At 37.2% G+C, this 24,456-nt stretch overlaps 1 protein-coding gene across 8 annotated transcripts in view; it reads left to right on the top strand.

Annotated features, from left to right (window-relative positions):
- BRAF (B-Raf proto-oncogene, serine/threonine kinase) overlaps nt 1–24,456 on the top strand; it is a 169,722-nt gene that overhangs the window by 34,069 nt on the left and 111,197 nt on the right. The gene's annotated exons all lie outside the window — the stretch shown is intronic.

The raw sequence follows: 24,456 nt of genomic DNA on the forward strand, positions 1-24,456 counted from the left end.
TCTAGTTAGTGGGCAAAAAGGTCTGTGGATAAATCAGTATATAATTAAGTAATCACCATTCGAGTACATATAATAGTTTATCAGGAAGGGAAAAAGCCAAAATAATCCATTGTGTGGTTATTCATCTTTAGAAAAGGGAACTGAAACAAAATGTGGGCTTAGAATAGTTTAAATAAAAGTCTCTCCAATACATTGTAAGCATAGGGACAGAGTTTTATGTGTCTGGCACTCCACAGTGCCTCACATTTACTGAGTATTTAAACAATGTTAAATAGCTAGAAATACCTAAAAACATTTTTAGAAGCCTTGAAAAAATGTGTACCATAGTTTAAAGGTCAGATCTTAAAATATCTCACACGGCTAACTGGAGAAGTAAATAAAGGAAACTGGAGGAAATACAGAATTGCCCTGGGGGGATAACAGGGTGTTATAAGGTATTACTAAACAAGAGCTAGTAAGATGGTACAGAAGGGCATCTTATGGTGGATTCCAAATGTAACAGCTAAAATCTTAACTATATGTTAAAGGTAGACTCCTTGATCACAGTGCAGAATGTTTGCCGGGGGGGGGGGGGGGATGGCAAGGAAATAGGAAGATCAGGTGACTGCTTTGCTTTACATAGCATAGAGCTAGAGGGAAATTTATCCTTTATGTGTTCCTTTGAAGCAGGTAGTTCAGTTATGCTTAAAAGAAAAAAAAAACAGTGTGGTGACAGGTGGTAGCTACACTTGTGAACATAGCATAATGTATAGACTTGTCAAACTGCTATGTTGCGTACCTGCAACTAATGTAACATTGTGTGTCAACTATACTCAAAAAAATTAAAGAAAAAAATAATATTATTATTCCTTATTTGAGATAAAAATCAACAAAGTTGACTAAAGCAACACAGAGGTTTGGATCTAGAACTTGTTTATATTTTAAATAGAAAGGGCTGTAGACATTCTGTTCTTTTTACAACAACTAGAGAGTTTTACAGGAATTACATGTGCAAATACCTCATTTCTTTCCTGTTTGAATATTTTATCAATTTAAGGTTTATTTGAGTTTTCATAGATTAGTAATGTGTATTACCTCCACAGCTGTGATCTTTAAACTTGAGATGTCCTTTAAGAGCGAAGGAAGAGTATGTTGCTATTTACATTTGCTATTTAAGTAAGTGCTTGTATTATGTTATCAGTACCAGCAGTTGGTTGTTAATTCAAGATGGTTAAAGTGGAAAAATTTTTAAGGAAAATTTAAGGAAATTAAGATGTAAATACCATATTTTAATTTAAAACATAAAAATGCATTGTCCTATGCCTTTTGTTTGATTAAATGCTCTTGAGTGGAGTTCCATGTGTTTTTGCATGCGTCAGCCATACTTAAAATGCATTATCTACAATTTCCTGTTTTCTTTTTACTTTAATCATCTGTGAATTCAGTGAACAAATCATTGGAGATTCTAGGGGAGAGATGATGGTCACTTGGACTAAGGTGATAGCAGGGCAAATGGTAAGAAGTAATCTGATAAAGGAAAAATTTCAAACATGGAGCCAGGAGAATTTTCTCCGAAACTAATTCCCAAATGTATAAATTTCAGAGACAAACTGAAAAAAAGAAATAATGGCCAAGAACCAAATTTGTGTTCTGCAAGATAAGTAAGATCTTTTTTCTTCATATCCAGGATCCAATCTTCTAGTGAGTTCCATTGGCACTACCTTTGAAATATTATGTTGAACCACCATACCACTTCTCACGACTTCATTGCCACCACCTTAGTCTTAGCTATTTTCATCTCCCCATTTAGTGCAATAAGCTTTTAAATGGTCTTGCCATCTTACATTCTCTTCTCTACATAGCAATGGGAGTGATCATTTAAGATGTAATTTATGTTGCTTCTTTGTTTAGGAAACCACACTTTAAGGGGAGCCTGGGTGGCTTGGTCAAGTCGGTTAAGTGGGATCCAGCCGCGTCAGCCTTCTCTCTCTCCTTTGCTCTGTCTCTCCCACCCCTCGTGCTCTTTCTCAAATAAATAAAATCTTAAAAAAGAAAAGAAGAGAAAAGAAAAAAAAAGAAAAGAGAAAAGAAAACCACATTCATTTAAAAGGGAACCTAGACTTTTTAACTATGATTTTCAATGTCTGTATAATCTGGCCCCTGCCAGCCTCTGTCACTTTATCTTCCAAACTAGTGATTCTCAAAATGTGGGGATAGCCAGAGGCCCCCAAGGCTCTTTGAGGATCCACAGGGGTATAAAAATACCAGGATGTTAATATAAAACATGCCAAGATGTTATTTAATTTTTAGTTGGATTTTTGTGAATGTAAAATGGAGTTTCCAGTTGTTCATTGATGTGTGTTACTGCTACAGATTAATGCAGAAACATATTAGAGTCCCGCTATCTTCCATTAAGCTAGTCATTAAAAAGAATTGTAAAGATGTAAAACAGTGTCATTCTTCTCACTAATTTTTTTTTTGTTTTGGACAATGTACTTTAAAAATGTTACATAATGGATTTCTTATTAAATGAATACTTTAACAATTTCTCTCTCTTATTTTCTAGTATGGTAAATATCAATAGATATAGCCCATATAACCAAAAGCTTTTAGAGATCCTCAGTAATTTTTAAGAGTGTAAAGCAATCCCAAGACCAAGAAGTTTGAGAACTGTTGTTTTGCCCTATCTGCATTTTCTTAACACCAGCTACATTGGCTTTCCTGTTTTCTGCGATCTCTAGGGCACACTTCTAACCTAGGGCTTTTCTCAGTAGTTGCTGGTTTCTTTCTCTGCCTGAGGGGTATTCTCCCAAGCTTCCTCGGGTCATTCTCCTATCTGTTCAAACGTCACCACCTCTGATAAGACCTTTCTTGACCACAAACTGCTCTTTCTAAAAGAGCCTCTCCTCTATTGAATTTTCTTCTAAGCACTTAACACTGTTGGAAATTAAGTGATACGTTTGTTTTCCTATTTGTCTGTTCCCCTACCTGACTGTATACTTTGTGAGGCCAGGGATTTTGTTCACTGCGTGTGGCCTAAAATAGTCTTGGGTACGTAAGTGATTAATCAGTATTTGACAGTGAAAAAAGGAAAAATACACAGAAGTGGGATTCATGAGTAAAACTGTGAGTGACTTAGAATATGTACTCAGGAAATCTAATATATGAATTAAGGGATTTCTGGAAGGAAAAAAGCAGAGAAGTAAAAAACGATAGAAGACTATATCTCTGAGCTGAAGAAAGAATAACAAGCAAAAGTTACATTTCCTGATGAGATTCCTGAGTATCAGGGATACAGATGATCAGAAGCTTGTAGACAGAACAGAAATGAAAGATAAGTCAACATTGGCATTTCTCTCTATGGAGAGAAAAAAGTGCATTTGAGAATCCCATACCTGGCCAAGGTATTTTCAGACGTGAAAGGAACCAATATAAATATATATCCCATGTACACTATCTGTACGCTAAGGAGATGTAATTAAATAAACTGGAAATCAACATCTGTGGAAAACTGATCCCATATACTGTAACATTAACTTTTTAGAGATTAAGAAACATTCTTTTAATCCTAAATAAGTGGTTCTGAAAGTGAGGTCCCCACAACCAGCAGCATCAGCATGGCCTGGAACCCTATTAAAAAATGCAGTCTCTACTGTGGACTCACTGAATCAGAAACTCTGAGCGTGAGGCTCTACAATCTATATTTTAACAAGCTGCTTTAGTGATTCTGTGCGTGGTAAAGTTAGGACCGTTGTTAATTCTAGATCCAACTTAAAATAATAAACACAAGCATTTTGAGTAATTCTGTATGTTCTGTTCTAAGGTTTTGACATATATTAATTTAATCCCTCCCCTAACTACCTTATGAAGTAGGTACTTTCATTATAGTTGAGGAGACAAATTAGGAACTTGCCCAAGTATTCACAACTAGTTAGTGGTGAAATAAGGTTTAATCCAAAGTATGAGGACCACAAAGCCCAGGCTCTTAGCCACTAGGAAGCTCTAGTGCTTTTTTCAGTTTGGAGGATGGAGCAGAACTAAGCAAGTTAGGAAATCCAAGAAGTATAAAGGAAAAGATTGACACACTTAAATATATAACAATTCAGGTTTTTGTAAGAAAACAGTGTGCACATAAAAGGAAAGATGTGATATACAGTGGAAAAACTGACACTTGGGTGTCAGTCAGTTAAGCATCTGCCTTCAGCTCAGGCCAAGTCCCACATCGGGCTCCCAGCTCAGCAAGGAGTCTGCTTCTCCCTCTACTCTCCCCGCATGCTCCTTATCTCTCTCTTTCTCTCTCTCTCTCAAAAAAATAAAATCTTAAAAAAAAAACTTAAAAAAACCCCTGACACTTAACAAAGGATTAATAGTCCTAATATACAGAGAGCTCTCACAAATTGATAAGAAAATAACACTACATTAAAAGTGGACAAAGGATATAAGCTGACATGCAGATTCATAATATCTGTGTAGATAATCTCATTAGTAGAAAAAGAAGTTTTTTTTTTTTTTTAAAGATTTTTATTTATTTATTTGACAGCACAAGTAGGGGGAGCAGCAGACAGAGGGAGAGGGAGAAGCATGCTCCCTGTGGAGCAGGGATCCTGATGTGGGGCTCCATCCCAGGACACTGGGATTATGACCTGAGCTGAAGGCAGACACTAACCAACTGAGCTGCCCAGGTGCCCCCAGGAAGTTGGTATTAACAGCAAAATTATTGTTTTGTCCATCGGTGTAGTAGCAAAAAAATAAAAAAAAAAATAATAGTAACATCACTTTTTAGCTGGAGTATGGGAAAATCAGCAACCTATCAGCACCTGTTTGGCCATGATGAGACTGAGTTGCTGGTAGGATTGAGATACAGATACTGATTAAGGATTGAGAATTTCTAGGGGTGCTCATTGGGTGGCTCAGTTGGTTATGTGTCCAACTGTTGATCTCAGCTCAGGTCTTCACCTCAGGGTGGGGAGTTCAAGCCCTGCATGCTGGGTATGGAACCTACTTTAAAAAAAATTAATAAAAAAGAAAGGATTGATACTTTCTAAGGCCTTTTGCAAAAGTATATGTTAACGTTTATTACAAATTTTAAAAACTGTGTGTTTGTATCCATCCTTTAATCCAGCAATTGCCCTTTAGGGAATCTATTCCACAAAAATAAAAGCCTTGGTAAATGTATAACTGTTTAACTATTGTGTACTACAGCATTGTTGAGCAAAGTGTTCCAATAACCAGAATGTGTATGTCTTAATATATGGTTGAGTAAGCTTGAACACAAAATTACCAGAACAATGATAGTTGCCAAGTAATAATAAATCAAGTATAATCCTGGTTTTGTTTTTTAAAAGGAACGTAAAGGCAGAGAGAAAAATATGGAAGAGCCTGACCGAAAATGTTAACATTGATTACTCCAGAGTCATAGAATTGAGGAAAGGTGGAAGGGAAAATTATGAACTGATTTTTTTTTTTTAATGTCCTTATTTGACTTTTGTGGAACAAGGGGTGTGTGTGTGTGTGTGTGTGTGTGTGTGTGTGTGAAGTCTGTGAATGAAATGGCACTGGATTGGTTTAGCATCAGTATTTTGCTTGCAAAGTATAGAAACTTTCAAGTTTAGACTGTTAGATGTAGAATGATGGGTGTATCCTTAGAAATGTCAAAACGTCCTCATTTGTGGCTATTTTTTTGTTGTGTGAGCTATAGTTAGCTGGCTTATTTCTAAAATATGTGTAAGATCACTGGGTAAGGACATTGAGGGGAGGGTATGTGTTTTGATAAGCACTGGGTATTATATAAGACTGATGAATCACAGACCTGTACTCCTGAAACAAATAACACATTATATGTTAATTAATTGAATTTAAATAAAATTCACAGAACTATGCACCCAAAAAATACACATAAGATCATAAAATATACATGAGTGTGTATTAGTATTGAAAATTCTCCTTAAATGTTAAAGTAGGATGACATAAACTGGATCCACCAAAAATAACCACAAAACACTCTAGAAGAATCAGATTTATCTGATATGTAAATATCTCTTTAGAAATATTACTTTCTTATAATCTTATTTAAATCAGTAAATTTCAGTAAACATTTTTTCTTTAACCCTTTTATTTGAATATAGTTTTAATCATAAAAACTTAGCTTTAATTAGATAAATTCTTTACCTGATTAATACTTGGTCTTGATATGCCAAAAAAAAAAAAAAAAACACACACACACAAACCTGTTAATAGAGTGATTACACTGATTCATTATGGCTTTAAATTTATATATAATTTAAAAAATTTGTAACTAGTTTTTATTGAAAATTGCCAAAAAATTTTAAAAATACAAAAACATATTCAAGGACGGGTATCTTTAACTTCCATTCTGACAGACCTCTAGTCTTATTTTTCACATGTAACCACTGTCAGTAGTTTCTGTGTATTATTTCTGAGTTTGTTCATATAAGCCAACTGTTGGTGGACTTTAAAATGACTGATAAAAAGTCATTTTAAAGTTTGTGATAGAGTTTAAGTTAATTTCACAGAGTTGTCATGTTGATGAAACTATCTTCCATTTTATTTCTCGTTAGCTATATTTAATGTCTATTATGTAAGTTGGGGCTGGGAATAATCAAAGATAAGCAGAAAAGTGAATCTGGCCATTTGAGCTGTTTTGTTCTTTTGGCGTTAACTCTTAAAATTGTATAAATTTTTTCTGTATTGATTATGTAAATTGTATTGGCTATAGTCTTTATATTGGAAAAAAATAACATTTAATCAGTGGCCAGAGTATTTTTGATCTAGGGAACCTTTTGAATTTAACTTTTAATATATTTTTTAAAGATTTTATTTATGTATTTGACAGAGAGTACAAGCAGGGGGAGTGGCAGAGGGAAGGGGAGAAGCAGGCTCCCCAGTGAGCAGGGAGCCCTATGTGGGGCTCGATCCCAGGACCCTGGGATCATGACCTGACTGAAGGCAGATGCTTAACCAATTGAGCCACCCATGCACCCCTGAATTTAAGTTTTAACAATAACTAGATAAATAGTAGCAAAAGCAAAAATTCCATTTCCCTTTCAATATTTTGAATTATTAGGGCAATTGACACTTGTCCTCTTCTGTAAGGTAGTAAGAGAAAATTTTTGGACATTCAGGCCACTAATGTTGTGCCATCTCAATGTGTTCATCTGTTGATTCTCTGTCTCTCTTTTCTGTGTTATTGTGTGTATGTGTGATAGGAAGTATCTGAAAACAGGTATTTTATCAACTCCTTTAGTCAAAAGGGGGATTTAAGTCTGAGTTTGAGTGCAAAACTACCTGAGTGTGTGTGTGTCAGTTGTTTACTAAAGTTAGGGAACTCCAGCCACTTGGCATCTGCAGACCTTGGTGGAAGATAAAATGGCACCTGTTATCCTTCATCCCTTTAAGGAAAGGGATAAAAACCTTAGGCCCTGGTGTTTCTTTTAGATACACTTTTTACATCCTTTTAGTTTCTTTACAGCTTACTGCCTAGGGTTTCCAAGTTTTCTTGAGTTGATTTTGGCAACTTAGATTTTCATGTAAATATCTGTTTCAAGTAAATTTTCAGTTATTGAAGTTGTTTGTAATACTGTCCTCCATATCTTTCATCTTTATCTGCATTTTTTTAACCTTTTTGATTCTTATTGTATTTTATTTCCTTGTTGAAATTTTCAGGGGATTGATCAATATAAATTTCTTCAATGAATTAATCCTTAGTTTAACTTAATGCACTTAATTTTTCTAAAGGTTTATTTATTTTAGAGAGAGAGAGCGCATGCAAGAGCATGCACATGCACACGAGTTGGGGGAGGGCAGAGGGAGAGAATCCCCAAACAGACTCCCCGCTGATTGCAGAGCCCAACCTGGGGCTTGATCTCGTGACTAAAACTCTGGGCCAAAACCAAGAGTCGGACACTCAACTGACTGAGACACCGAAGTGCCCCTTAATGCACTTAATTTTTCATTTGCTTCTTCATTAATTTTGGCTATTAAAATTTATTTTCTTTTTATTCAGGGTTTTTTGTTGTAATTATTGTTCTGTCTTACATCAAATAATTTATTTTCAAAACTCTTTTTTCCTCTGATAAGTACATTTGAGTCTCTTGATTTTCTTTTCTTTTTTTTTTATTATAATAATATATTTTTTATAATATCATGTTAGTCACCATACAGTACATCCCTGGTTTTTGATGTAAAGTTTGATGATTCATTAGTTGCGTATAACACCCAGTGCAGCATGCAATACGTGCCCTCCTTACTACCCATCACCAGCCTATCCCATTCCCCCACCCTCCTCCCCTCTGAAGCCCTCAGTTTGTTTCTCAGAGTCCATAGTCTCTCATGCTTCATTCCCCCTTCTGATTATCCCCCCTTTCTTTATCCCTTTCTTCTCCTACCGATCTTCCTAGTTCTTATGTTCCATAGATGAGAGAAACCATATGATAATTGTCTTTCTCTGCTTGACTTATTTCACTTAGCATTATCTCCTCCAGTGCTGTCCATGTTGCAGCAAATGTTGAGAAATCATTCTTTTTGATAGCTGAGTAATATTCCATTGTATATATGGACCACATCTTCTTAATCCAGCCATCTGTTGAAGGGCATCTCGGCTCCTTCCATGATTTATCATAGAGGAGGGCATTGGCAGCAACCTCTACGACATCGGCCACAGCAACCTTTTTCATGACACATCTCCGAAGGCAAGAGAAACAAAAGATAAAAATGAACTTGTGGGACTTCATCAAGATAAAAAGCTTCTGCACAGCCAAGGAAACAGTCAAAAAAACTAAGAGGCAGCCCACGGATTGGGAGAATATATTTGCAAATGATACTACAGATAAAAGACTGGTATCCAAGATCTACAAAGAACTTCTCAAACTCAATACACGAGAAACAAATAAACAAATCATAAAATGGGCAGAAGATATGAACAGTCACTTTTCCAATGATGACATACAAATGGCTAACAGACACATGAAAAAATGTTCATTAGCCATCAGGGAAATTCAAATCAAAACCACACTAAGATACCACCTTATGCCAGTTGGAATGGCAAAAATTGACAAGGCAAGAAACAACAATTTTGAAGAGGATGTGGAGAATGGGGATCCCTCCTACATTGTTGTTGGGAATGCAAGATGGTCAGCCACCCTGGAAAACAGTGTGGAGGTCCCTTAAAAAGTTAAAACTTGAGCTACCCTATGATCCAGCCATTGCACTACTGGGTATTTACCCCAAAGATACAGATGTAGTGAAGAGAAGGGCCATATGCACCCCAATGTTCATAGCAGCATTGTCCATAATAGAGTCTCTTGATTTTCTAAGTATTGCTTTGGCTACATTGATATGTAATGTTTTATTATCAGTCATTTCTGAATATTGTGCTTTCAGTTGTGGATTTTTCTTTAATTGAGGAGTTATTTGGAAGTTGAATTTTTAAAAAGCTTCCCAGTGGCTGGATTCATAGGTTATTTTGATTGATTGATTGATTTTTACTTTTTAGCTGTTTTAATTTACAGTTTGGCTATCTTATGGATAGAGAAAGAGGGTTATAAATATATTTTGGCACTCCTGAGACCTCCTTTGTGTTCTAATAAGTAATTAGCTTTGTAAGTACTGATCCTTAGCTTTCTCCCCTTCCCCATTCTAAGATTAATTTGAAATATAATTCACATACCATAAAATTTGTCCTTTTAAAGTGTACAAGTCAGTAGATTTTAGTATACTCAAAGTTGTAGAACCATCATTACTATCTAATTCTGAAAAATGATGATTACTCCAAAAAGAAACCCTATTCCCATTAGCTGTCACTTCCCATTCTTTCTTTTCCTCCATCCCCTGGCATCCACCAATCTCTCTGTGTCTATAGATTTGCATGTTCTAGATATTTCATATAAAAGGAATCCTACAGCTTGTGGCCTTTAATGTCTGTCTTCATTTACTTAATATTTTCAAAGTTCCTATATGTTGTCACATGTGTTAGTCCTGCATTCCTGTTTTTTGCAAATTGAGGTGAAATTCGCATAACATAAAATAAGTATTTTAAAGTGAAAAATTCAGTGACATTTAGTACACTCACAATGTTGTGCAACCACCACTTCTGTCTAGTTCAGAATACATTCATCACTCTAAAAATCCTGTACCACTAACAAATCTCTCTCCATTTTTCCCTCCCCCAACCCCTTACAGTCACCAATTTGCTTTTTGTTACTATGGATTTATCTATTCTTAATATGTTATAGCTTTTTTTTTTTAAGATTTTATCTGTTTATTTGACACAGAGACAGCCAGTGAGAGAGACAGCCAGTGAGAGAGAGACAAGCAGGGGGAGTGGGAGAGGAAGAAGCAGGCTCCCAGCAGAGGAGCCCAATGTGGGGCTCGATCCCAGAACACCAGGTTCACACCCTGAGCCGAAGGCAGATGTTTAACGACTGAGCCACCCAGGCACCCCTATTCTTATTTTATACAAACGGAATCATAAAACATATGACCTTTAGTGTCTGTTGTCTTTCACGTTGTCCGTGTATACCACAGTTTGTTTATCCATTCATCCATTGATGTTTGGGGGTTACTTGCAACTTTTGACTATTGTGAGTATGCTGCTATGAATATTGGTGTACAAGTATTTGGGTACCTGTTTTTGGTTCTTTTGGGTGTATACCTGGGAGTGGAATTGCTGGGTCAGATGGTAATTCTGTGTTGTTTTTTGTTGTTTTGAGGAACCAGCAAACTTGGTAGAGTGGCTGCATCATTTTCCATTCTCACCAGTAATAAATGAGGGTTCCAGTTTCTTCATAGTCTCCCCAACACTTGTTATTGTGTGTGTGTGTGTGTGTGTGTGTGTGTGTGTGTGTGTGTGTGTGGTTTTTGAGGAATTGGTTCATTTCTTCTCAGTTTTGGAATTTATGTACATTTTGAGTTTTTCATAGTATTCTTTTATTATCAACCTCTAAATGTCTTTGAGGGTCTGTAGTTTATTCTTTCATTATTAATGTTGGTAATTTGTGTCTTCTCTTTTTTCTTTGTCATTCTTACTAGAGGTTTATAAATTTTATTGATGTTTTCAAAGAACTAGCTTTAGTTTGTTAAAAAACAAGATTCAACTGAGTAAATTTTAAAGATTCTGTTAGCTTTATTCAACAGTTCATGAATTGGGCAGCATCACATCCAACAGATAGAAAGGAGCTACAAAGAGCTCTGCAAAAGGGAAGATTTTATAGGCAGAATGAGGTAGGACAAGGAAGTTATTCTAGCAAAGAGATGATTTTTTTCAAGCAAGGTCACCTTTCTTTTGTGTGGTGGGGGGGTGAACAGCATGGGTCTATCAGGCAAATTACTGACTAAGTATTCCAGTCTGACTGGTTAAGGTTAAATTCCTGGGGGAAACTGAAACTGCAACTATATCAGGTATTAAGTCTCAGATGGTGATGTGGGCTTAGCACAAGTGACTCCACTTTGAGTCTATTATCTTTTTAATTTTTTAAATTAATTTATTTGAGAGGGAGAGAGAGAGCACAACAGAGCACAAGCAGGGGGAGTGGCAGTGGGAGAGGGAGAAGCAGGCTATCATGACCTGAGCCAAAGGCAGACGTTTAACTGACTGAGCCACCCAGGTGCCCCCTATTGTCTTTTTTAACAGTTTAAGTTTTTAAATATATTTTCCCCTCTGTTTACAATTTAATTATTTCTGCTCTTTATTATCTGTCATACTTTTTTTGAGTTTATTTTGCTTTTTCTCTAGTTTCTTAAGATGAATTTGAGACCATTTTTCTTTTCTAATACAATGATATAAATTTAAAGGCATAGAGGCCCCTTTACTACTTTAGCTTCATCCTACGAATTCAGTATGTTGTATTTTCATTTTTACTTCTTTTTATAATTGCTGGATTGTTTGCTGATATATTGTTAATGATTTTTGCATCTTTGCCTAGGAAGGATAATAGTCTGTGGTTTGGGGGCTTCCTTTTTGACCCAAGGATTATTAAGAAGTGTGTTGTTTAATTTCCAAGTGTTTGGAGGTTTTCCAGTTATCATTGTTTCTAGTTTAATTCTTTTGTGGTCAGAGAACATAGTTTGTATTCTTTTAAACTTGTCAAGGTTTGTTTTGATTTAGAATATGATCTATCTTTGTGAATGTTCTGTGTGCATTTTACAAGAATTTGTATTGTATTGTTAAGTAGAGTGCTATGTAAATATAATTTGGTCCAGTGGATTGAAGATGTTCATTTCTTCTATTGTCTTCTAGTCTTTCAGCTAGTTCTGTTACTGAAAGAGGAGTGTTGAAGTCATCGAGTATAATTGTGAATTTGTTTTCCTTTAATGTTTTGTGAGCTTTCATTACATGTTTTTTAAAGCTCTGTTAGTAGGTGCACAATAGGATACTTGTGTCTTAGTGAATCGACCCTTTCATCATTGTGTAATGTCACTTTTTCTCCCTCTTTTTCTCCTTGAAGTCTACTTTATCTGGTATTAACATAGTCAGTAAAGTTTTTTTTTTATTAGTTTGCATGATAGATATTTTCCCATACTTTTATGCTATCCATGTCATTATATTTAAAGTTATTTCTTATTTGTAAACACCATATAGTTGGATATTTTTTCATCTCTTCTGACAATATCTCTTAATTTGTATCTATAGACCATTTACATTTAATGTGATTATTGATATGTTTGGATATAGGTTTACCAGTTTAGTAATTTGTTTTATGTTAGTTTTCTCTGTTTTTTTCATTATTCTTTTTCTCCTTTCCTGCCTTCTTTTGGGTTATTTGTACATTGTGTAGTATTACACTTTTAAATTCCTTAGTGTTGCAATCCTGTGTCTGTATATAGTTTCTTTAGTGATTGCTCACAAGATTATAATGTACATACTAAAGTCTTCACTGTCTGCTTAGAATAAGTTTTTTATCCCCTTAAGTGTATTATTAGAAATGTTACCACTATATAGGTCTCTTTGTCTTCCTGCCCCCCCTTTTGTTATTGTCAACTTAGATATTACATTTTTCTTCATACAGAGCCCCATTAGGCAATGTTACATATTTTCTATTCAACTATTATACATATTTAAAGAATGTAAAGGGGGAGGATTAATGTATTTACATTTCTGTTAGTAATTCTTATAGAGCAGGTCTGTTGACAACAAATTCTCTTAGTTTTCATTTATCCGAAAATATCTTTGTTTTACTTAATTGCTGAAAGATATTTTCAGTGGATAGAGAATTGTAGGCTGTCAGTTCTTTTCTTTCAGCCCTTGAAAATGTGCTCCTTTCTTTTGGTCTTCATGGTTTCTGGTGAGAAATCTGTAGTCATCTGAAATGTGTTGTTCCCTTATAGTTTGTGTGCAAGATAATTTGTCTTTAGTTTTCAACATTTAATGATGTATATGTGTTTATTTCTATGTATTTATCCCCGGGATTCACTGACCTTTCTGAATCTTTAGTTTTACATGTTTTGTCAAATTTGGCATGGTTTCAACAATTATTTCTTCAAAAAATTTTTTTAAGATTTTTAAATTTATTTTAGAGAGAGAGCGTGCAAGGGAGTGGAGGGAGGGGCAGAGAAAGAGGGAGAGAGAATCTCAAGCAAACTCCCTGCTGATCACAGAGCCCGACATGGGGCTCAGTCTCATGACCCATGAGATCATGACCTGAGCTGAAATCACGAGTTGAGTGCTTAATTGACAGAGCCACCCAGGCACCCCTCAGATATTTTTAACTGTTCATGTTCCTCTCCTTTCGGAGTTCAGTGACACAACTCTTAAATCTTACTGTTGTCCCTAGAATCCTGAAGTTGTATTTTTTAAGATCTCAATTCCTTTTTCCCACCTGCTGTTAAAATTGGAATATTTTGGAGTGCCTGGGTGGTTCAGTCATTAAGTGTCTGCCTTCAGCTCAGGGCGTGATCCCAGAGTTCTGGGATCAAGCCCCACGTCGGGCTCTTCTGCTGGGAGCCTGCTTCTTCCTCTCCCACTCCCCTTGCTTGTGTTCCCTCTCTCGCTGGCTGTCTCTCTCTGTCAAATAAATAAATAAAATCTGAAAGAAAGAGCTAAAGTCTTTTTTTGTAGTTACCTGAGTCAGAAGGATGAACTCATTAGAGATTTGGAAGTAAAGAGAGCTACCTGTAAGGATTTACAATGTTAAGATATTCTAGAACTTGGAGCTGTGCAAATTCTTCAGGTAGGGCCTTATAGTTTTAAGAAAAGTTAAGAAGTCTCAGAAATAAACTAAAATTAATAACATTAATGAGACAGTACAGAATTGCTTTTTTCTTTAAAGTTTTAGTATGTTTTAAAATGTAGTTTGAATGGTATTTTTGAAATGTTCCTGTTTTAAATTTTCTTAAAAGTTAAAATAAGGATGTACATATCTGTATTATAGCTCATAGAGAAGGGCATATTGTTTTTATAGTATATGTGCTGCTGAAGTGAGCACAAGATATATTTTTTTCTGGTTATCACAATAGATTCCTTTAGGTATGTAGAGGAAAGAATTATTACTTTTTTAAAAGATTTATTTATTTGAGAGAGACCGCAGGGGAGGGGGAGGCAAAGAAAGAGAGAGAGAATCTCAAGCAGACTCCTTGCTGAGCTCAGAGCCTGACATGGGGCTCAGTCTCACAACCCTGAGATCATGACTTGAGCTGAAACCAAGAGTTGGATGCTCAACTGACTGAGCTACCCACGCACCCCTAAAGGAAGGAATTATTAACTTCATTTTTTTGATTGAAGGACATTATCTTAAAAGTTTACATTGAATCACTATATCGTACACCTGAGACTAATATTACATTGTATTTTAACTAACTGGAATTTAAATAAAAACTAAAAAAAAAAAAAAAAAAGGTTTATGGTACACAGGGGAGGCTGGGAAGATGTAAGCATAAGAAGACCCTAAGCTTGTTCTACTAATACAACAAGATAACACATCAGCATAAATAACCCAGAAAATGCCCTGAAGACAGTAGAATAAATTCTACAACTAAAGGTAGAGAAGAGGCCACCATGAAGAGGGTAGAAGGGTGGAGATGCAGTGGGAAGCTAAATGACTGTGGCCATGCATGGGGAAGACAAATCCCCATAACTTGGTGTTTAAAGCAAGGAGCCAAATTTCATGAATTTGTACAACCAATGGGACTTAAGGCGCGGAATGTTAAAAATCAGTGGGCTTTATGGCTCTGGGAGAGTTTGGAGGGTGATAGGATGCTGAGTCCCTGCCCTTAAAGAGATAGCAGGAGAAACAGCCCACAGAGTTATAGTGTAGAAGCAATAGCTTGAAGAACACCTGGGATATACTGGGAGGCGAGAGTACTTTACTCATTTCAGAGTGTATCCCTGAGGGGCAGTGATGGTTAAGGGACCTCTCCAGGAACAAAAGAGCTGGCAGGTACCATCTCCCTCCCCTCCCCCCCAGCATAAACATACATCCACCTGTGTGAACCATTGCTGCTCCCAACATTCACTTTCTAACCTGCTTACACCAGGCCCTATTCGCCATGCTTCAGTGGATCTGCCTTTCCAGTCATGCTTATCTCAGCCCCCTTACCTCAGTCCTAGTACTGTGGGTCCCTGTCCCCAGAGGAACAGTGCAGACCTTGCCAACATCGTGTCTCCTGACCCACAAGTTTTGCAGAGCCTCAGTCTTGGTAGGCAGAGATGGTGGGCCCTGCAGAATCCCTAGGTGCACATTGTTAAAATTGCATCTTTACCCACTTTGCATATCTGCCCAGGCCAGCCCCTGCTCCCGGTGGGGGTGGTAGCTGTGGCAGGTCTCATTTTGCAAATAGACCAGCACATACCTTGTTAAAACGGTACACCACCTCAGCTGGGGATTAAACACTACCCACAACAGGCAAAGAGAATCTCTGCAGATGACTGGACTGAAGGAAAAAAGTGACCAGAACAAAAGAGCAGGGCATGGACAACACACATAGGGCATACCCCCTGAAGTGCCAGTTTCTGGTGAATAGGGGATATTGCACTGAAGGGAACTACAGGACCTCTTCTTCATAAGGCCATTTCTTTCAAGAGCAGATGAAACTGACTTTTAACACACAGAGACAGACACACAGAGAGTTAGATAAAGTGAGGAGACAGGAATATGTCCCAAATGAAAGAATAGGATAAAATCACAGCAAAAGAGATAAATCAAATGGTTATAAGTAATATATCTGATAGAGAAATAATGATCATAATGATACTGAATGGACTTGAGAAAAGAATGGAAGACATGAGTGAGACCCTTAACAAAGAGATTTTAAAAACCCAGTTGGGTGCCTGGGTGGCTCAGTTGGTTAAGCCTCTGTCTTAGGCTCGGGTAATAGTGCCAGAGTCCTGGGATCAAGCCCCATATCGGGCTCCCCACTCAGCAGGGAGCCTGCTTCTCCCTGTCCCACTGCCCTTCCTCCCTGCTTGTGCTCATTCTCTTTCTCTCTCTCTCTCTCAAGTGAATAAATAAAATCTTAAAAAAAAAAAAAAAAAAAGAACCAGAGGTGAAGAACACAGTAAGTGAAATAAAAGATACACTGGGTGGAATAAATAGCAAGTTAGAGGAAACAGAGGAGCGAGTTAACAATCTAGAAGGCAGTGTAATGGAAAGTAATCAAGCTGAGCAGGTAGAGAAAAAAATAACACAAAATGAGAATAAACTTAGGGAACTAAGTGACTCCATCAGTCATAATAATATTCACATTATAGGGATCCCAGAAGAAGGAGAGAGATAAAGGGGGGCAGAAAATTTACTTGAAGAAATAATAGCTGAAAATTGTTCTAATCTGATCCAGGAGGCACAGAGATTCCCCTAGCAAAGTCAACCCAAGGAGGTCCACACCAAGATACATAGTAATTAAAATGGCAAAAAGTAGTGTTAAAGAGAATTTTAAAAGCAGCAAGAGAAGACTGTTACATACACTGGAAACCCAAAAAGGCTACAGGTAGACTTTTCAGCAGAAACTTTGCAGGCCAGAAGGGAGTGGCATGATATATTCAAAATGTTGAAGGGAAAAATTTAAAAAGAAAAAAAATAAGCCAGGAATACTCTGTTCAGCAATGCTGTCATTTAGAACAGAAGGAGAGATAGAGTTTCTCAGACAGCAAAAGCTATAGAAGTTCATGACCACTTACCCAGCCTTAGAAGAAATGATTTTTGGGACTCTGAGTGGACAGGAAAGACCATAAGCAAGAGTAAGAAAACTAGGAAAACAAAAACAGTAAAAATAAGTATATCTGTTAAAAAAAGAAAGAAAGAAAGAAAGAAAGAAAGAAAGAAAGAAAGAAAAGAAAAGAAAAATTAGTCAAGGGATTTACAAAATAAAAGGATGTAAAATAAGACACCATATACCTAAAAGGTGGATGGGGGGATGAGGAGTAAAGAATGGGTTCAAACTTAAGTGTACATCAATTTAATGTAGACTTATATGCAGAAGACATTATATATAAACCCAACGGTAACCACAAATCAAAAACCAGTAATAGATATGCAAAAAATAAAGAGAAAGGAATCCAAAGATTTCACTATAGGAAAGCCAACAAACCATGAAAGAGAACAAGAGAAGAAAAGATTAGAGAGGAAGGGTAAAAACAACCACAAAACAAGTATAAAAATGGTAATAAACACATATCTATCAGTTATTACTTTTTTGGATATATATTTTTTTAAAGATTTATTCATCTGTCTTAGTGACCCAAGTGTGCAGGGGGTGGGGTAGAGAGAGAGAGAAAGAATCCCCAAGCAGACCCCCTGCTGAGCACAGAGGCCCACGTGGGACCCAATCCCAGAACTACAGAGGATCCTGAATAGCCAAAGCAGTCTTGAAAAAGATTGACAAAATTGAAGATATCATAATCTCCGATAGACATTGGGGATTCCTTAACACAGAGCATAATGCGCCTATCCTGGCTAGTACATCTTCTCTGGAAACTGCTCATTTGATAACACTTTTGTTGTGGGCCTTTAAACATTTAATGTTGATATCAGTACCTAATGGTTGTGTGTTTAATTATGTCTTAAGCAAGTGCTTTAGAAATATCTCACTAAATTTTTGCAATTCTTCTATGAAGGAAGAGCTGTGATGAGGTAGGATCTTACTCTGTAGTCTGTCTTTTCATTTTATGGTTTGAAATATCATCTCTCTTTCACTGAATCAGAGATAACAGTTGATTGTAAGATACACTGTTGTTTTATGTACCCCCAAAAAATAGTCAATTAAACCTTTTCAGTGCTTATTTTCACTTTTTGGACTTATCTGCTCCACCCACATCAAATTTATGCTCAGCCATTTCTTGTTTTATGCCTCTCTGCATACTTAATAACTTTTGTTTCAATGGAGAAACGTAATCTTTCTGGATGTATTTTACAGTGGCGGTTAATGTCAACATATGTAATACCAACGCTCATAAGTTAGTTTATTGACAACAGTCTGAATAGAGTTCATCAAGTTGTACATGTGCAGGCAGTGAGAACTACATCATGCTCACCATTGGACAATAGCAATTTTAAGATATCATCAATTGTAAGGTGCATTCTGATTTCTGCTATAATGTAAAAGAAAAAGTGTCTTCTAGAAGGAGTGAAAAACATGTTACTTCTCAGCTTCCAAATTTATATCTCCAGCCCAGGCCTCTTAATTTAATTCCAAATGTAGATATCTAGCTCCTATTTAAGTTTTCTACTCTGGTTGTTTAACAAGCCTCTCAGGATGTTTAAAATAAAATTTTTAATTCCTTATGCTGTGTCCTCCAGTCCCACCTCTAGTTTTCCTTCTGCAGTCTTTTGAATTTGGGGCTCTTACGTCCATTAGCTTTCATAGGTTAAAAACTACAGTCAAAGATGACTCCCTCTATCATACCCTGCATTCATTTCGTCAGCAAACCTGTTGACTCTATCTTTATAATATATCCAGGCTATGATGCATCTTACCACCTCTGCCTGTATTAGTCTGGTAAAAGACACCATTTTCTTTCATTTGGCAATCATTTCCCATCTGGTTTCTTGGCATCAACTCTTGCTCCTACTGTGGTTCATTTTTAATATAGCAGCTACTTTAAAAAAATCTGATTGTGGTACTTTCTTTAAAAAAAAATCTTTAGGGGCGCCTGGGTGGCACAGCGGTTAGGCGTCTGCCTTCGGCTCAGGGCGTGATCCCGGCGATCTGGGATCGAGCCCCACATCAGGCTCCTCTGCTGTGAGCCTGCTTCTTCCTCTCCCACTCCCCCTGCTTGTGTTCCCTCTCTCGCTGGCTGTCTCTATCTCTGTCGAATAAATAAATAAAATCTTAAAAAAAAAAATCTTTATTGAGATAGAGTCCACATATCCTACAAATCACCCACTTAAAATGTGCAATTCAGTGGCTTTTCCTGTGTTCACAGAGTTGTGCAACAACCATCACCAAAATCAGTTTTAGAATAGTTTCATCACTCCCAAGAAAGAAATCCCATACCCTGTAGCCATCATCCCTCAATCTCTGCCTCAGTCCCAGGCAACCACTAATTTCTGTCTCTGTAATTTCCCTAATCTGGACATTTCATGTAAATGGAACCACTCAGTATGTGGTCCTTTGTGACTGTCTTCACTACGTACATTTTCCAGATTGGTTCATGTTATAGCATATGTCAGTTTCTTTTTATTGCCAAATAATATTCCAGTGAATGGATATATACCACATTTTTTTAATTCATTAGTTGATGAATGCTTGGGGTTGTTTCCCCTTTTTGTTTAATTGTGCATAGTGCATCTATGAAGATTCATGTACAAGTTTTTGTATGTTGTTTTGTTGTATGTTGTTGTGCTCTTCTTCTAACACAGTGTATTAATTATTTATGGTGTAACAAACCACCCCAAAGCTTAGTCTGTGAACAGGCCATGGGCTGAACTAACCTTGGCTAGGTTCTCTTATGTTTCTGTGACCAAACTAGTAGTTTAAGTAGGCTAGCTGGTCTAGGATGGCCTTGAATGGCACAACTTGGTTCTAGGAGGCTAGCCCAAACGTGTTTCATAGCAAGGCACAGGTATATGAGCAAGCAAGTTCAATTGTGCAGGAAAGCAAGAAGCAGCTGTGTTTGCATTTTAAGCTTCTGCTTAGGTCACGTTTCCTAATATCCTGTTGCCTAAAGCAAGTCACTTGGAGAAGCCTAGGATTAGAGTGGAAAAGGATTGCAAGTTATTGAACAGAAGGTATGCCTACAGGGAAGCCATTAATTGGGGTCACGAATGCAGTCAGCCTGTCACCAATCAGTTCTTCTCCTATCTTAATGCCTTGCATTTGTTTTCCATCTGGTTTTCTTTTTATATACCTGCATGATGAGTTTGCTCCCTCACTCCCTCAGGTCTCCATTCATATATTATCAGTGAGTCCTTCAACTCTGACTACTTCATAGAATTAATAGCTACCCCCCTCCTTCCTGCTTTCCAGCTAAATTTTTCTTTATAACTTTTTATCACCATCTGACATATTATGTTTGTTTTGTGCTTGTCTTTCCTCAACTACAATGTCAAGGATTTTGGTTTAATTACCTGATGATAGAATTTTTCTTCTAGTAGTCCACTTCCCTGCTTATCCATGGGGGGATACGTTCCAAGACCCCCAGTGGATGCCTGCAACTGTGAATAGTACTGAACCCTATATATACTTTGTTTTTTCCTGTACATACATACCTGTGATAATGTTTAATTTATAAATTAGGCGCAGGAAGAGATTAATAACAATAAAATAATTCAATTATAACAATATACTGTAATAAAAATTATGTGTCGTCTCCTCTCTCTCTCTCAGTATCTTGTACTGTACTTATCCTTGTGATGATGTGAGATGATAAAATGCCTACATGGTGAGATGAAGTGAGGTGAATGACTTAGGCACTGTGATGTGGCGTTAGGCCACTAATGACCTTCTGACAATCTATCAGAAGGAGGATTAGCTCTTTGCAGACTGTGGTGGACCACAGGTAGGTGACACGGCAGACCAGGGGGGCTACTGCCCTTCTCATAGACACACAGGCCGTGCAGTATATCACAGTTGTTCTACCAACTTATTAGCTGTCTGACCTGGGCCAAGTTTATTTTTCACCTGTTTCCTTTTCTCTAAAGTAAGGATAATAATAGTTCCAGACTCCTTGAGTTATTGGGAGGAGTTGAACCAGTTTAATATATACAAGGTGTGTTAACAGGGCCTGGTACAAAGTAAGCCCTAGAAAAGCACAATTCTGGCATAGTATTCCTATCTCCCACTTGTTTATTAGAGTACATGGCACAGGGAAAATGGAATTAGAAGCTAGAGAGAGCTTATACTGAGGGAGAAATTGTAAGATTGTTGAAAACTCGACAGTGTATTTTTTGGGATGGGGAAAAGCCCGTGAAGCAAAGGAAATAGGTGATATTTTTCCGATGTGTGTATGGTAACATTGTATCCTGAAAACATTCACCTACCACCAAGTGCTCTTCAGAAAATATTGTTCATTTAAAAATACCTAAAATTAGTGAATGTGTTTGTTAACTCTGTCTCTTTTGAGAGCCATGTAACCATGATTCTCGATGGAGAGAATGCCTTGAACTCATACTTTGTGTATTAGGACTGAATTCTCTCATGAGCTCCATTTGAGAAAGATGGAAAATATTTTAACTAACGGGGCTCCTGCTTCTCTGACCTGTAAACTCCCTGCTTCATGCAAGTGCTCTTAGGTGCTGGGAGTCAAATAGTGATCAGTGTGGTATAGATCTTAACTTCACCGAGCTTACAGTCCTGATGGGCCATTATGCCCTACTTATTTACTTAGTTTTCCCACACATCTTTTATTTTAGAATTGTAAGGCTCAGTGCTCTGGAATGGTGTTCCAGGGTTTTGGAGAACTGAAAGTGACTTGTTTTTAAAGTTAAATAAATTTAGTGCATGATCTATTATGGACAGTTTAAAATAGTTTTTTGGGGGGGCACCTGGCTGGCTCAGTCGGTGAAGCATGCAACTCTTGATCTCAGGATTGTAGCTCGAGCCCCAAGTTGGGTGTAGAAGACTACTTAAAATAAAATCTTTAAAAACTAGTAATAATAAAATAGTTCATTTTTGGTGCTGTTTTGTTTTTCCAGGATCCCTGAAACTATAAGGTCTACCTGCTGTTAATTGCCGGGAAAAAAAAATTTCCTCCTTTTATTCCATTTTGGATAATTTTAGATTAATTTCCAAGTTTAACTGCAAAGTCAGGATATTTTCTGCTTATTGATTTCATGAATACTACCTCCCTCTTTGTATTTCTCACGCTGTACCTGCCCAAAGTTATTGTGGAACTATGATCAATAAACTCTTAAATCTTCAACCTCTTTTTTGTTTTTATTTTTTTAATGTTTTATTTATTTATTTGAGAGAGAGAGAGAGAGATAGCAAGAGAGAGCCTGAGCAGGGAGGAAAGGGAGAAGCAGGTTCCCTGTGAGCAGGGAGCCCAACTCAGAGCTCTGTCCCAGGACCCTGAGATCATGACCTGAGCCACCCAGGCACCCCCCAACCTCTTTTTTAATCTTAAAAAGATTCCAGACACCTGTCTGGCCCCTGATCATAGCACTTCTTCAGCCTTCTTAAGTGAAACTGTCTTTTCACAGCCCACCAGCTTCAGGACCAGGGAATGACAATTACTAATATCCTTGACTCTCTGCCCTTTCATTTTATGGGCCTAACAAAATACCAACTGTACCGTCTCTCTGCCCACACTCAGGCAGTTGAGTGTACCACTTTAAATTTATGCCATAAACCTCAGTAGGCCTTCACCTGTGTCTGCTAGCAATGCTGTTGCTGCTTCTTCACTTTCCCTATTAAGATGTCATTTCCACTCATTGCAGACTTCTCACGGCTCCCACTCTCATTAGTGGACTTCACCTCAGACTTTGAGAAGTTAGATGCAGCTCTCATCTCACCACCAAAAACTACAGACCTGTCTGCATTGGGCTGCGTGTTCTCTGTCTTCCTTTCACTGTTACTAGAGACCTTCCCTGACTGACAGTCGAATTCTTCTTCTTGTGATACAGGTTCCATCTCTTCTTACTGTCTCTGGGGCTTCTTCCCTGCAGTTAGCATCTCTCTTCCACATTATCAGTTTCTCCCTCTCTGTTGGATTTTCGTTTAGTCTACAAACATGCCGTGTTATCTTCCAGCCCTGGTCTTTATTGCAAATGTGTGTAAATGTGATGACCAGATATATGAAATTCCATCCTCCTTAATGTCTTCTGTCCACTGTTCTTGTTCTAGTTTTTATCCAATAAACTTTCTTCTCTGGATAGTATTTCTCCTATCTCAGTGTCTGTTTCTTCTCAACCATGTTTGTGGTCTCTACTTTTTTTATTAGTCCTCCAAATATTGGTGGGCCTTACGGTTGAGTCTTTGCCTATACTCCCTTGGAAATCTGCTTATTAGTATGCTGTCTAAATCTGCTTATTAGTATACATGTCTAAAACGCATGGTCAGCTTGCCTCCTTGATCATTTCATTGACCTCTCCTGTTGGTGACATAATGCTTGATTCCCCCACTTCAGTAAATGGCATCATTGTCCATCCTGTTGCATATACCAAAATTTTGGTTCTTGACTCCTGTTTTTCCCTCCCACCCCTTCCCCCTGTCTAATCCATTAGTAAGTCTTATTTTCTCTACTTCTAAAATATATCCCAAATTCACCAGTTTTTCTCTATCTCCGCTGCTTCTACCTTACTCCAAGCAATCATCTGTTGCTTAGCCTACAGCCATAGTCTCAACTGGTCTTCTTTGCATCCACTCTTGCCTCCCTACAATCGCTTCTTCACTGGAGTGATATTTAGAGGCGTTAGAATATTTACTGCTCTGGATTTACATTACCTAGAATTAAATCCTGACACATTATTGCTTACTAGCTCTGTGGCTGTGAGCAAAATACTTAATACCTCTGTGCCACAATATTCTCATCTAGAAAACAGGATGATAATTGTCAGTAATAATAAGATATCAGATTATGTCACACACCCACACACACATACCCAGTTTTGAGAGTTTGGGACTCATTACACTTGAGTGAAATCCAAACTATTTACCATGGCTCTCAGGACCTCTGCATAATCTGGCTTCTTGCTTTATTTTTCTGACTTCTTGTTTTCATGTGCCTCTTGTTTACCGTACTTACTGTACTAAAACCACACTTACTTTTAACCCTTTACTCTGAAACATGACTTTTGTTGGAGTATGTTTTCCTTTCTTTTTTTTTTAATTAGACCAGTTTATTCATGTTCTTTTTTTGTGTTTGTTTTGTTGTATGTAAAGATAGTGCCATTTTCAAAAATTAGTTTTTTCACCTGGTGACTTACTTATCTTTTTTAAAGGCTAGAACCAGGGACCGACTAAGTTTTTCCAGTTTTGTGAAAGATTTATAAAATCCCTGGAAGTGGAATTGCTAAGTCAAATGATAGGAATGTTTTCAGACCTATGATTCCTATTGAAGTAAGTTTTTGAGAGTTCACATGTCCAGAAAGA

The sequence above is a fragment of the Ursus americanus genome, chromosome 3, assembly GCF_024610735.1.
Source record: "Ursus americanus isolate L20-20 chromosome 3, mUrsAme1.1.p, whole genome shotgun sequence".
Classification (NCBI taxonomy): domain Eukaryota; kingdom Metazoa; phylum Chordata; class Mammalia; order Carnivora; family Ursidae; genus Ursus; species Ursus americanus.